Below are 16,026 nucleotides of genomic sequence, written 5' to 3' on the forward strand. Positions count from 1 at the left end.
GTGGGTTGCTCTTCGGAGGGTCAGTGTGGACTGTGGGCGGCATGGTGGCACAGTGGTTAGCACTGCTGCCTCTCAGCGTCAGAGACCTGAGTTCAATTCCCACCTCAGGCGACTCTCTGTGTGGAGTTTGCACATTCTGCCCGTGTCTGCGTGGGTTTCCTCCGGGTGCTCTGGTTTCTTCCCACAGTCCAAAAATGTGCAGGTTAGGTGAATTGGCCATGCTAAATTGCCCGTAGAGTTAGGTAAGGGGTAAATGTAGGGGAATGGGTAGGCTGCGCTTCGGCGGGTCGGTGTGGACTTGTTGGGCCGAAGGGCCTGTTTCCACACTGTAGGGAATCTAATCTATTCTCCTGGTCATGTAGTGGTGGGAGGGAGACAGAAGGAGTGAGAAAATAAGAGGGGACTATATCAGCATGTCTGTCCATTTTACTTTCAGCAGGAAACTTTTAGCTGATGTGGCAACATTTGTGTTATCTTTTGCACTGTAAGAAAGAGATGTGGGTAACAAGCTGCTGAAAGAATCAACAGCTGCTTATTATAGCACCTGATGCATACGTATGTGTCTCAAACAATTCGATGCCTGGGTGAATATTATGCTCCAAACCTGCTTTCTTTGACTGTGTCATGCTTCAAGTCGCCTCAGTCAAGATGGAGTTTGAGACCTTTTAGGTCACATGCTGTTACAGTGGCCTAAATGTTCATCATCATCATCAACATGCCCCTTAAAGGTGTACTGACATACTGACTGAGAGACATAATGTAAACCATGCTAATATTATGCAGTTTCAAGTCAAGAGCAGCTTTCCTGAGGCAGACTGAGATTTGGATGACCTGCACCACGTGTGACATTGAGACTGCTGTTTCAGTGAAGGCCCCAGTTGGGAGTATATTTGATTTGATTTGATTTAAGCTTTATTGTCACATGTACTCAAGTACAGGAGTACAGTGAATAATGTACAATGTCACCACACATGGCACCATTTTAGGCACAAAGGTACCTTGATACAAAACTTAGGTATAAATTAGTAACACAGAGACAACATTGTAATAATGTTTGTGGCACCAGGAGAAATTTGCCATGCCAGAATGGGCACAGTATCAACCCCTTATCACACACCATACCCTCCCTGACTCCCCTCAAGGTGGACACTGTTCACGTCATGAATGGCTGCCTCCCTATGACACTCTGAGAGGTTACCAGATGAAACATTAACTCTTGTTTCTCTCTCTCTACAGAGGCTACCGGACCTGCTGAATTTCTTCAGCGTTTTTGGTTTTATTCCAGGAGCTCCATTTCCCGAAGCACTGAAACCCCTCCTCCTCAATGATCCAAACTGCAGGCATTATCCCTCTGGAACCTAGAGAGGCTGTTGTCTTCCTGCCCCTTGGAAATACGTGATTATTTCCGAGGTCCATCACAAAGTGCCTTCTCAATCGCCAAACTGGGAGTCTGCCTGCCCACCCAAACCTCAACTGGGTAACAGGCTCAGAGGGGGACAGTTCGCAGGAGCCTTTGAGGAGAATAACCCTGTTGCTCTGGCTCCTGAACAAGGCCGGCTCAAGACCCCCTTACATAACTCCAACCCTTAGGTTCTCAAGCCCACCAGGAAAGTATTACCAATGTCTCAGATTGATGATCCTTCCCTCGAGGAAAGGTCGTCACCCTGAGACTTGGACAGTTTTGCTTCTCTCTCCACACATGCTGTCTGACTTGCTCTGCTTTTTCCAGCATGGTTCGATTCTCGTCACAGAATTAACCAGGATTCATTTCAACCTTCACCATTAGTGTAAGCAGAGGTCTTGGGGCGCACTAGGTAGCATCCCTACCTCTAAGTGAGAAGCTCAGGGGTTTAAGACTTACTTCAGGACTCGATGGCCACGAAAGGTGCCTTCATAATGTGGATTTACGTTGACCTATAAACCCTTACAGTACATCCAAGAGTTTCCTCGCCAGGCATTGGGGAGGCGATGGCCGAGCGGTATTATTGCTGGATTGTTAATCCCAAGATCCCAGTAATGTCCTGGCTTTGAATCCCACCAGATGGCGGAATTTGAATTTGATAAAAAAGAAAGGAATTAAGAGTCTAATGGCAACCATAAATCCATTGCTGTTTGTCAGGAAAATCCACCCTATTTACTAATGTCCTTCAGGGAAAGAAATCTGCCATTATTATGTGACCTCCATGTGATTCCAGATCCACCTCAACGGGGTTGGCTTTCAACAGCCCGATGGGTAATAGGGATGACCTAGCCAGCAACACCCTCACTCTGTGAATAAGCACGCATTAAAATCCTGCACCAACCAATAGCAAACCACTGCAGTATGTTGCCCGTCTTAATGATGAACAAATCTAATGGGAACCAAAGTTACATTTCCTCGATAGAGAGAGATGGCATTAGGGAGCAGAGATAGGGAGACAAGCAACATCTGTTTAGGCCTGAAGCCTTAACTCAGTCATAGCCCACTGCCCAAATTGTTGTCCCTTTCCTGCATTTTCTGGTTTCTCATTACAAAACAATATGTGGCGATTTTGTTGGGTCTTGTGAAAAATAACACTGCAGACGATTGATAGGATAACAAAGTAATGTAGTTCAATCTATTGGGTGTGTCTTCCAACAATTGGATCATGAAAGCTGATATACCGATCCAGCCATTTTGAACGACGTGCTATGAAAATTAGAAAATCTTGGAATGATGTTGTTACCTCCAGAGAGGTAATAAACAGTGACAATGCAATCATGCTTGGAAATAAATATATTGGAGCATCACTTTGAGACCAGTCAGATGAATACGCCTCACAGAATCACTACAGTGTGGAAGCAAGCCATTCAGCCCATCAATCTATGCCAACCCTCTAAAGAGCATCCCACCCAGACCCACACCCCTACCTCATAACCCCACATTAACCATGGTCAATCCACCTAGCCTGCACCATGAGCAACTCAGCACAGCTAATCCATCTAACCTGCACTGCTTTGGACTGTGGGAGGAAACCCACACAGATATGGGGAGAATGTGCAAATTCCGCAAAGAGTCCACCCAAGGTTGGAATTGAACTCAGCTCTCTGGCGCTGTGAGGCAGCACTGCTAACCACTGAGCCACCATTCTTATTCTCTAGTTTTATTTGCTATTCCTTCATAGGTCAATCATTAAACTCTCTGGGCATAGCAATCCTCAATTCTCTGTCCCGCTAACTCTACCCCACTCTTGGCATCTGCAGCCAGGTCTAAAGTTGATTGGAGAGTGAATTAGTGAGACTCGTGGGGAATCCCCGCTGTGAGTGGGTCACTCTAGACTTGGACTCAGCTGCTGGATTGGTATTCTAGAGACCCTGGTTAATGTTTTGGGGGCATGGGTTTAAAGTACCACTGTGGCAGATGGGGGATTTTAAATTTGATTAATAAAATCTGGAATTGAAAGCTAGTCTCAGTGACATACAGTCACCATGACACAATCATCGAACATTATAAACATAGAAAACAGGAGCAACAGTAGGCCATTCCACCTTTCAAGCCTGTTCCACCATTCAAAACGATTATGGCTGATCATCCAAATCAATCCCCGCCCCCATATTCTCCCCATTCCTATATCTAGCTCCTTCTTGAACATGTTCAATGTTTTGGCCTCAATTGTTTTCTACGATAGAGAATTTCATAGGCTCACCACGCTCTAGCTAAAACAAATTCTCCACATCTCAACCCGAAATGGCCTATCCCAGATCCTTCAGCTATGTTTCATGACTCTGGACTCCCTGGTTATTGAGAACATCCTTCCTGTATATACCAGCAGAATCAGCAAACATCATTTCTGTATCTTTATAAAACCTCACCAATTCACTAATGCCCTTTAGGGATGGAAATCTGCCATCCTTACCTGGTCTGGCCTACATGTAACTCCTAACCCACAGCAATGTGGATGTCTCTTAACAGCCTTCTGAAATGGCCCACTGAGTCACTCAGATCAAGGGAAATGGGTAACAAATTCTGAGTTTTGGGGTAAAATTCCATCCGTTTTTCTGATGTCCTCTCCTGCCACCCCTGCCAGACCTGTCCTGCACATGACTGGAGACCCACAGTAGTGTGGTTTTACTGTTCCTTGCCCTCAGAAGTGACGCACTCAATGGTATTAGAAATGGTGACAACACACTGTAGCAGCTCACCACCACCTTCTTGTGGTCAACAACTAGTGGAAGATTCACGCTCAACTTGCCAGCGACACCGGCATCCCACAAATAAAAATATATTCGGGAAAATGATCCTGTGACTCTCCCAAACTGCACAAGGGCAAATGCCAAAGATATCCCCTGCCACATTCATCACTCCACTAAAATGAAACAATGCTGCAGTTCATTTTGATGAAGAAAATGGACACCGTCACATAAGCCATCCTCTCTGAACCAAAGACACCAAAAACAGGATCAACAAAACGTGTCACAACATCTCTGGTCTGGAGGAATCTTTGTCTGCAACACAGGTTCACCCTGAGAGATGAGGGATAGCACTCCATAAACACAAGATCCCTTTGTGAATCAGACAGTACAAAAAAACTGAGGAAAGGTGAGACACAGGAAAGATTTCACACCCCGTGAGAGTTAATGCAGCCGGGTTAATGAAAGGTGTGCTCCACAATGTATGGAGTTAAATGCTCTGATTCCTCCCTTAACAGACCAAGCTACAGTTCTGAAAAGCCGCTGTCAGAATTCTATACCTGGGTACTGAATAGCAGGCAAATGATGGAAATCTACCATTTTGAAATGATCAGATTGCACACCACTGTGAAGTGTTGGAAGCTGCATTCATTGGGAATGCTGGAATTAATTTAATCATCAGGCTATGCAAGACTTCTCGATCGATATCATAATATTGCCAGTTTCCATTTCTCACACTGATTGTGACACACAGGAGTTCTCCCTCTCTGTCTCCATACATTGCTCCTTTATCACACTCACAATCTGACTCTCTCTGCACGGGAGTACTGAGAAAAATAGCATAGGTTTGTACAGATGGAACTGCAGGCTTAGAAAGCAGCAATGTTTGCAGAGCTGCACAGAGAGAAGGAGGTTAAGTGATAGAAAAAAAAGGAAAGAAAGAGAGGGGAGCAGAGGAAAAGAGAGAGAGAGAGAGAACAACAGCATTGAGCGTAGCTGAGGCAGGAGAGACACTGAGGGTTGGGGGGGGGGGTAGCGTGGATATGGGGAAGGTTGTTGCAGAGAGAGGAATTGTAAAATTCAAGGATAGGTGGGAATGGACAGAGGGGGATGGAAAGGGGGATAGGGACAGAGAGATAGTGAGAGGGATTGAGAAGGATGCGGGCAGACTGTGAGACAAACAGAAGGCTGGAGACTGGCTGAAAAACACGGAGACAGGCAGAGACAGAGAGAAATCAAAGGTTTTGGGAGAAACAGGTGTGTAGTGGCATAGAGAGACAGAGAATGCAATAAAGATATGTGCAGAGAGAGGGGGTGGGAAGATATGGAGATGGATAAATAGAGAAACACAGAATAGACAGATACAATGGAGAGACAATGAAAAAGAGAAATGGGACAGGAAAAAATAGTGTATGGAAAGGAGACAGAGTCAACACAAAGCTAGCTAGATAGACACGGAGATTTGAAGGATCGAGAGACAGACAGATATAGAGACTGAGAGAGAGAGAGACAGACAGAGAGATAGAGTTAGTACGTGTGTGTTTATGTGGGCGAGAGAGAGCGAGAGAGACAGAGAACATGATGGAAAGTATGGAATAGGCAGGCAGAGAAAAATGGGCACAGAAAATAACAGAGACTTATACACACGAGCGGAGAGCCTGGCAGAGGGAGAGAGAGACAGGAAGAGATGGAGAGGTATTCAGACTCAGAAAGCAACAGTGAGAGAGAAACACACACAAAGGTAGAGAGAGGGATAGGAAAAACAACAGCTTAAAATTCAGGCACAGAGGGAAATGGAGAGAAAAGACAGAGAGACAAAGGAATTGAGTCACACAGAAGGGGAAAGGTAGAGGAGTTGCAATATTAACAGTTTACATGCTTTGCAGAGACAGAGACACACACACACACCCATAAAAACATATGCATAAAGAGGGTAGACATATGAAAAAATTCAAAACGAGGAGCAAAATAGAACATACGTAAAGAGATGCAGGGAATGATACTGCAAGAAGAACCAAGAGACTGAGCAATGCACAACACTTTAAAATAAATAGAACTGTGATACTTCAGGATACATTGTATATATACACCTCCTTACCAACACTGAAATATTTGGTACATTTGCATGCACAAAATGCAAACAGTACAGCAACGCACACATCGCCGCTTTTCATTTTGAATGCCCTTTGCTTCACTTTGCACTAATAGTCCCATCCTCAGCAAGTAAACTGCAATCATTCAGACTGTCGCAGATGGAGTGTTCAGCCTCTTCTAAATGTGACACTTCTCCTAACTTGCATTTTAAGCATCATACTAAAAAAAAATACACTTCACTGTAGACTTCACAGACAATATAGAGAGGAGAATGGAAAATGCAGATCAAGGTAAATTCTGGGGCGTTAGAGAGACAGGAGATGCTGCTGAAAGGCAGGATTGTGGAACCTGTGAAAGGTGTCGAACACAAGAGAGGAGAAGAGTGCAGCAAGCATGGAGTGTAACATGTAGACAGCAGAGGGTAGAGAGAGACAGAAAATGAAAAAGAAAGGAAGACGAGACAGTCTAGAAGATGGGGGGAACGAAGAGAACATTCGAGAAATTGAGAAGGAGCAAGGACAGAGAAGCATGGAGGGGAATTGGCGAGAATGCAGCGCACAAATATAACAGAGAATAAAAGAATAGAGAATAGAGAAGATAGAAGATAGAAGCGTGAAACTGGTACAATGCAGAAAATCTGATAACTGTGAACACAGAGCACCTTGAAATACCTTAGTATTGCAACGTCACCACTCACTTCCATTACATGTTGCCTTCTCAGTGCACAAAAGCCATACGGCCACGGGCTCATCGATGCATCCGTCATGGAAAGCAGAGGGGGCTGTTAGAGAGACTGTCAGTCCCGGACAGATCTGGGCTGGATGGAGACACGACCAAAAACCATCCCCTTTGCTCCAGAAACGCCAGTTCCCAGCGGAGAGGGCAATATATTTCAAAAATGACCAGCCACTTACTGACCCTCGTTCAAATAATAGAATTAAAGTTGCTGAGTGTGGTGGGCAGCTAGTTCAATCTGATTCTCCACTCACCCAATGCCCACTCATTGGAAGTGATCACATGGTGGAAGCTGCAATTACCAGTTGGCATGATTTAAACTCTGACTCTGAGTATGGTGACACCCAATAGAAGTGTCCCTCTGCAGAGGAACTGATGCCAATCATGCCAAGTCGATTAATAGCCTGAGATTAATTCACGCAGTACTGCACTGTTCTCAAACACAATGAAGGGAGTATGTTGGCATCTGCAGCTCAAACAAATGCATTTAATGCTTGGGGTCTGTCATCACCTACATCGCTCCCTCTCTGTCAACATAGCCACTGAACCACACCAGGACATTTGTTAACAATCGAGGAGGAAATCAACACAGCCGACAAAGCGAGCACAATCACATTTGAAGAATTATCCCTTGTTCTTCACATCCTGACCACTCCCACCCAAGACTGGGCACCCAGGGGCCAAAGTGAGCAGGCTCCAACAATTCCGAGAAGCCGGTTGCTCCCGACGCGACCCAAGGCAGAGCACGTTTCCAGCGCTGGCGCTGACTCTGCGTTCATGAAGGAACGACACACAACCAGCCCTGTCGCAAGCCTACTGCGACGCTAGCACCCTTCTCCCCCAAACCTCCCCCCCACTCTCCACCCCACACCAGCAAGGGGAAAGGAGCGGGTGCAAGCGTTTAGTCTGAAAGCATTGAACAAACTGCTGAGTCTGTCACCCGTTCTCCCTCGAAGTGGGGCATTCAAGGTATCAGGCTGCGCATTGGTACCCACTTCCCCTGACAGATTGGAATGTCTGAGGCAGGGCTGGGAAAGTGTGGGATGCCCCTCACCTCTGCTCTCCCACCACCCCCCATTCCCACTGTGCTGCACCGTCCTCTCACTACACAAACCTCCACTGAGTCTTAAGCTGCAGAGGGTGTGGAGCTGTTCCCCGCAAGCAAAACACACGGGCTGCTGCGAGGCACCCAGAAAGCAAAGATGTTCGCTATCGTATCAGATGCGGCTGAGCTCCCTTTAGTGAAGGGAACCCCAAAGGAACTGTGGACTGGACAGACGCAAGGCTTGGCAATTCCGATATAGGCTGTGCGTGGCTGATTGTCACCTTTATTTTTTTGTGGACTGATCTGAGAGAGGGAGAGGGAGAGAAAGAACATTATCCTCATTTCCCCTCTATCTTTTTCTCTGGAATGGTTTTGTTCCTCTCGACCAAAAAATGTACGGACTCACAGCCGAAAGAAAAAATGGAAAGATTGCCGAGGGAATGTTAAGTTTGTGCGTGCGATGATGTCTCGGAAGAGCCCAGACTAAACAAACACCACAGGGAGCAGAAAATGGAAAATTGTAACCCTGTGTTAGAACGTTGCGCAGGACTGGATATTGCTATTCATGCCTTTTTATTTTCCAGCTATATTGCTGACCCCCCCCTCCCCAAAGTCCCAATTACACCTTTAATTATGAATCCAGCCAGTACAAAGTTCAACTGCTCGACAGTATTGTCATGAAGAAACAAGACTTCTGTCAAATGACTTGATGAGAACAGAATGAAAATATGGCAGCCAGTGAAAATCGCCAGGAAAAATCTCACACGTCTTATGACAATACGCGACTAATTATGCCGGGCACTTTTTAAAATTTTTAATGCTGGCACTTTGAAGTGCAAGTAAACAACAGCTACCTCTTATAAATGATCAGGCTCCCCATTTGCCAAACCGAAGTGTTGGTCAAACACAGTTGGATCCATCTAGTTTGGACAGACGTACAGTACAATTTTGCTTTCCAGCCCCAATCCTATTACAGACTGTGTTGCAGTATTTAAATAGCCCTTGCACATCCATTGTGAATGACTACTTGTTTAGTATTGTATGTGTGTCACACAGTAGGAGAGAGTGTGCATGTGTGAGAGAGAGAGAGAGACAGTGTATGTGTGTGTCTGCCTATTAGATCATTTCCATTACATGGGAACCCATCAATAATTTTACGGACTGTCTTCCTCTAGAAGGCAGGTCTTTGCGGAAAATATATAAATACTTATCAAGCTGCTCTGACAGTAAAGGCAGTGTCAACTTGGCTGCAAGAAGTGAATTAGGTTGCAATCCCGATTAAATGATTAATATATATACATACACAGTTTTAACACCAATCATCATGAGGCTTCCATTGTGTCAGAGATGATAAGCTGCAGGATGGTATATCTTATCCAGTGTGCCCACTGTAGAGTCAATAGGGAGGGATGAGGGTGAGTGTGACTTAGAGGTGGGGGGTGGGGGGGTGATAAAAGGGGTTTGGGGGATGAACCAAACCAGCACTCAGCTCAACACCTCCCTCCCATTGATAGACACGATCCACATTCTGAGTACACTATAAGTACAAGTGCTCCAGTCTCACATTTACCGGGCAGTGTTGACAGAGATGTGAGCTGGGTTTTAATTCCGCAGCCAGTATGAAAACGCAAAGAAATTCTTCCCCCCCCCCCCCCCCCCTCTCTATTTCCCTGATCGTGAAGAGAAAGGAAATGACTCAGGTGAAGGAAGAGCTGCATTTCTCCGGCCAACTCGAGGTGTCTTACACCGAATTGCTTTCTCCCTCAGCACCCCCAACCCGTCTCCCCCCTCCCCCCCCCCCACCTCAAGCTGCCTGTGGCTCTGCAAACCCTCCTCACCCGGGGGGTTCAGTCAAACCCGCGACCACCCGGCTGGGGGTCAGGGGAGATAATGGGGTACAAACAAAACCGACTGTAGCTCCTTGTTAGCAAACCGATTCTGGAATGGCTTTTTTTTAAAATGCGGACCGATTGCGGAATGTGTATTTGCTTCTCCCACTCCTTTCTCTCTCTCTCTCTCTCTGCAGAACTATTCCGTGCAAGAATCCCCACAAGGATCACTCTCCCTCTCTTACTCCCTGTTCATTCTCCCTTTCAACAGACTTGCCCTTAAATGATCAACTTAACCCATCCTCTCCTAGTCATTCATGATCAGTACTCACTCTCACTATCACCCCCCCCCCCTTATAGATGTAACTCCCGACTCTACCCCTTGACGGGTCACCCCTCAACCTGTCCCTTCCCAACCCCCCAACCCCCCCCCCCCCCAAACACACACACACACACGTCTGGTCACTCTCCCTCGCCTGGACTGTTCACTCTGTAATGACTCCTAACGGCCCCACTATTCAACTCACAGATCACTCCCAAACCCGCGTCTGGGGGGGGTGGTCACTGCCCATTCTACATCAGCGGCAATTCGGGCCACACCTTTGGTGCCTGCTCTTCGCCACCACGTCCCTCCCCAGAACAGAGCTCACACGCCAGGACAACTCTCCCCGTTCCCCGAGGGAGTCGCTCTCAGTGGTCACTCTCCCAAGTGTAAGTGGGTTCGCCCCCCTCTCATCTCTTGCCCCCACCACAGTCAGCCTCCTCCATCGCCCAACTGCTGTGGGACACTGTCCCCAGACACGCTGATCCCTCTCTTAGTCACTCTCCCCCCACAGATTCAGTGGTCACTCTCCCCCCACAGATACAGTGGTCATTCTCCACGACAGATAAGATGGCCATTCTCCCCCTCAGATACAGTGGTCACTCTCCCCCATACATAGTGGTCAATCTCCCCCACAGATACAGTGGTCAATCTCCCCCACAGATTCAGTGGTCACTCTCCACTATAGATACAGTGGTCACTCTCCCCTACAGAGAGTGGTCACTGTCGCCACATCTCAGTGGTCACTCCTCTTTCCGGACACACTGGTTCCCCCTCTTCGTCACTCTCCCCCAGATACAGTGGTCACTCTCGCCACACCTCGGTGGTCACTCCTCACCAACACCTCCCCAACACCTACCTCAACCCTCAAACCCCCGACAGGGTAGTCACTCTCTCTCCCCAAAACCCATTGCTCATTCTGATGCCCACTTCCCAGGGAAACGCTGGAAATAATCCACACCCCCCCCCCCCCCCACCCCTCAACAGAAAAGCCAGCGGTCATTCTCTTCCCCCTCCCTCCCTCACTCACTCACCTGTCCGTCCGTGTTGGCCGCTCTTTCTCTCATTCTCTCACCTGGCCGAATGTCCGTCGAGCCCCGACTCCGGGGGGGTTGGGAGGCAGCGGTGAGATGGGTTAAACAGCTTCACATTCACCGCAGCCAGGACTCCTCTCCCCCACTGGCATTACCAAGGACGCTGAATCGCCGGGAATGCTATCTTCTTCACATGTAAAGCTGGAGATGGGGGAGGAGGCTAATTTTTTTTTATTTTTTTGAAAAATACAATCTCTCCCTCTTGTCTCTGCCTTGCGTAGTCTTTTATTTTCAAAAAGCAAACAATCTCTCGGTGCTCTTTCTGCCTTTCAATCCGACCACACTGTAGCTGTTTCACGGACGGTGTAGCATTCTGCAGGCTGATGTGAAATCTTCACCCTTCTTTTTCCTTGTGATGATTTTTTTCCCCCTCTCTCTCTCTCTCTTTCGCTTCCTTTATTTTAATCCGTTGGGTCTTCCCTGAATAACACCAGGCAGCTGCTTGCAGCTGGTAGGAAGAGAGAGTGTATGTGTGTGTGTGTGTGAGAGAGAGAGAGAGAGTGAAAGAGACTGATGGCGGGAGGAGGGAGGGAAGAGATAGAGAGGGAGGAAGAGAGGATAGAGAGAGAGAGGTGGAGCCAGACGGTTTGTCTTGTACAGATACACATTCACGCACACAAACACACACTCACACTCTCAGTCACACATACATTCTAAGAGGGACATACACAGTACTGTGGAGATGCAGACAATGACAAACCCCAGCTTCTCTCTCTCGATACAACCTGGTATGTTGAAAATCTGGCGGCTGACTACTACAGAAGCCGGACGAGTTGGGGAGCATCGAAATCCCGATCTGGATTCACCTCTGTTTTTTTTAAAAAAAGAAAACGTACACCGTCTCAAAGGAAAACCAACGGGGAATGGAATTACCTTGGATCAGCAGGATGAATTGTGAATCCTCTACACTTTTTTTTCAATGGCCGATCAGGTAATTATAAACAAAGAAACATGGGGGGAAAAAAAGGAGCAGGAGGAAGTCTTTATTGCATAGTCTGCCATTACACTCATATAACTTCTGCATATAAACTGGCATTTTCCTAGCTACCATCAGTTCTGATGTGGAGGGTCTAGTTTTGGACTGGGGTGGACAAAGTCAGAAGTCACACGACACTACATTGTAGTCCAACAGGTTGATTTGAAATAATCTTTCAAGACTTCACTTGATGAAGGATCAGCTTTCTGAAAGTTTGTGATTTCAAATAAACCTGTTTGACTATAAACCTGGTGTGGTATGATTTCTGATGTTGACCATCAATTCTGAGGAAGTGTCGCTCCACCCAAAATGTTAACTCTGATTTCTGTCTGCAGATGCTGCCAGATCTGCTGAACGTTTCCAGCAATTTCTATTTTTTTGTGGATCATTCAGCCCCTTTTGGTTTGATTTATTATGTACATACGTACAGTGAAAAGTTTTGCTTTGCATGCAGTACAGGCAGGTCATACCATACAAAGAGCAATAGGGTAATAGAACAGAGAGAGGAACACAATGTTACAGCTGCACAGAAGGTACACAAAGAACAAGATGAACATCAAGTTAAAAATTTGAAAGGTCCATTCAGAAGTATGATAACAGTGGGAAGAAGTTGTTCTTGAATCTGTTGGTGCGTGAGTTTAAGTGTTTGTATCTTCATGGCTGATCATCTAACTCAATATCTTGTTCCTGCTTCCTCCCTGTGCCCTGTGATCCCTTTAGACCAAGGAATGCATTGAAATATACAGAAATATTCAAGGGCTTGTTTCTAATAATCTTATAACCCCTTTAGCCCTAAGAGCTATATTTAACTCCTTCTCTGAAAGCATTGAATGTTTCTGCTTCACCCACTTTCCCTGGCAGATAATACCATAGGCTCACTACTTCTGGGGTGTAGAAAATAAATAAAAATGGCAAGTGCTGAAGAAGCTCAACAGGTCTGGCAGCATCTGTGGAGAAAGAAAAATAGTTAATGTTTCAGTTCCTCTTCTGCAAATGTACTCAACCCAATGAAGAGTGTGTCACTTATTGATGGTGTCAAACATGGTGTCAAGTGTCCTCTACTCTTTTCAACCTAATATAAAGCTTCCTCTACATTTGTATCCATCAAACACTCCCAGGACAGGGACAGCACGGAGTTAAATGTTAAGAAAAGCTCCCTCAACACCATCCCCATCAAACACTCTCCTAAACAGGGATGGCATGAGGTTAGATCCAGAATAATGCTCAGTCTGTATTATTCCCATCAAACACTTTATCCTTTTAAATTGAGTATAAAGTTCCCTCCACACTGTCCCCATCAAACACTTCCAGGTCATGGACAGCGCAGCATTAGAAACAGAGTAAAGCTACCTCTACAGTATTCCCATTCCCAAGTCAGGGACAGCACAGAGTTAGATGCAGATAAAGGTCCTTCCACACAATGCACCAACCTCACAAGAGTATGCTCTTATCCCATTTGTGATATTGTTACAATGTTCCTTCCAGTCATCCTGTGCTGAGAATAATGTTGCCCAACTGTCCAAATTAGGAGAAGACTACTCAACGGTTCACTGCTCAGAAGTGATTGTATTGAAACGTTTCAAATTCATTTGATTTGGTACTGTCATCCTTTCGGTCTATACTCTGAACCTCAGCCCTCAGGTTTTAATGGCTAATGTCTAATGTAGGGCAGAATACAATCTGAAAAGGAAGTGAGCTTAATTGATGAGCACAATAAATGACTGCAAATGATAATTGAGAATGGAAGCAATTTCTTTTGAATAGATATTGCAGAGTTTCACAAGGCATAATCAATTAAATTAGGTTTATTGTGACATGTACTCATATGAGTGCAGTGATAAGTTTACAAGTCATCACTGAAAGGATGACAGTGTCCGCTTTTGCCTGGTAACAGTGATACCATGACAGAATTAGAACCCAAGTCCCGAGAACATTACCTGGGTTTCCCTGGATTAACAGTCGAGCGATAATACCACTAGGCTGTCGCCTCACCCCCTTCATGGGAAGGAGAAGTTACTGGCAAGGCCTGCGTTAGTTGGGCATCCTCTTAAACTGAAGTGCCAGCGACACTTCAGAGGACGGCAAAAGAGTCAGCCACATTACTATGGGCCTGGAGTCACATGTAGGCCAGCTTGGGTCAGGATACAAAATTCCTTCATCAAAGAAGCAGCTTGATTCTTTGAAGTTTCAGGATAAAATTAGTTCAAACTTTATATGTGTTCATTTAAATTCCACTAGCTGCTTAATCCCCACCCACCCAAAATTTAAGTCTAGGCTTCTGGAGTGACTTGCCCAGTGACATTACCACTCCTCCCAGGCACTTAACAGTGCCCAGAATCATAATTTCAGTCTTAAGTCTGCCCAATGGCCAAACATGCTCAGCTCTCATGGTAGAGAATTCCAAGGGCTCACTTCATCTCAATTCCGAATAGAAAATCATTGTCCTGAGACTGGGGTAGGTGGAAATGCTGTACAAAGAGTGAGAAAGAGAGAGAGAGACGTGACACTGAAGAATTTTGTGTCTCACTCATCCAAGTTCAAGCAATCAAAAACATTTAAGCTGCTAGTTTTGCAATAGCTCACCCAGACTCAATCCCAACTGACTCCTGCCCTAAGTTACATCTTTCCCCCTTTCTTCTAACTCCCCAGACTCTGTTCCAACTTTAGTTTTGTCTGTAGACTGGTACCTGCATACCACTAAGATTTTTATAGACAGTACCAGCTAAACATGGAGAATGAACACCTTAAACGATTGTTCTTGTTGGTGGAGTCTCTGTCATGTGAGAGCTTCTTTCATGGATATTGACCAGATTAAACAGACTTTCAGTACCTACCTTTTTGCATATTTCCATATAATCACCAAGATCACCAATACTTCTGGAGAAGCCAGGTCTATTCCTTCCTTGGTTCAGGACCTTGGAAGTTCTATCCAAACTCTTCTACCACTGCTACCTCTCATTGAACCATCAAATCTTCCACCGAACCTTCTGGCTACCCTCAATATCCCCTCCTTTAGCTCAATGTTCAGTTATGTCTCACTACAGCTCTGCAAATTCCTTTGGGATATTACTCTCAATGAAAGGAGTAACATCAGTATCTGCTGTCATTCTATTTTCAATCAATCTGTTTGGACAGTGTATTGACACACCTCCAGGGCACCTGAGACTTGAACCCTTGTCTTTTGTTCAGGTTTGGGCCACAACAACTCCCCCTAGCTGTTGTATATATACAGCATCCTGCAGTACCATCCTGGAGAGGCTATGTATATGCTGATGGGTCATAACCTGTGACAAGAATCTACTTATTTGTTATAAATAGAAATTCTTGTTAAGTTCAGAGTCCTAATATATGCTTTCTGCCAACTTGGGTTTGAAAGTCAGGTAAATTGGGAAATTCTGCTTATTTTTTAAAACCTTTGACTTTTGGGATGGCTCTGGAAATAGCAGATTTATAGATTAGATTCCCTACAGTATGGAAAAAGGCCATTTGGCCCAACAAGTCCACACCAACCCTTTGAAGAGTAACCCACCCAGACTCATTCCCCTATCCAATATTTACCCCTGACTAATGCACCTAACACTGTGGGTAATTTAGCATGTCCAATTCACCTGACCTGCACATCTTTGGATTGTGGGAGGAAACCGGAGCACCCGGAGGAAACCCACACAGACACAGGGAGAATGTAGATTCAGTGAAGGAATCATACATTCCCAATTTGAATGGCCTTGTGTTACAATGCATAGTGCATTTACACTAGAGCTAACAGGACAGTCCTTTCTCTT

General features: G+C 45.6%; 1 protein-coding gene across 18 annotated transcripts in view; it reads right to left on the reverse strand.

Annotated features, from left to right (window-relative positions):
• LOC140467980 (adhesion G protein-coupled receptor L1-like) overlaps positions 1-11,992 on the reverse strand; it is a 621,988-nt gene extending 609,996 nt beyond the window's left edge. For 12 of the 18 annotated variants that reach the window (XM_072564080.1, XM_072564096.1, XM_072564094.1 and 9 more), the window contains exon 1: positions 11,209-11,991. The gene's annotated coding sequence lies outside the window, so the exon portion shown is untranslated. The other 6 variants (XM_072564084.1, XM_072564081.1, XM_072564089.1 and 3 more) reach the window with 5 other exon arrangements.
• Positions 11,993-16,026: the final 4,034 nt, after the last annotated feature.

This window comes from Chiloscyllium punctatum, chromosome 46 (genome assembly GCF_047496795.1).
Source record: "Chiloscyllium punctatum isolate Juve2018m chromosome 46, sChiPun1.3, whole genome shotgun sequence".
Lineage (NCBI taxonomy): Eukaryota > Metazoa > Chordata > Chondrichthyes > Orectolobiformes > Hemiscylliidae > Chiloscyllium > Chiloscyllium punctatum.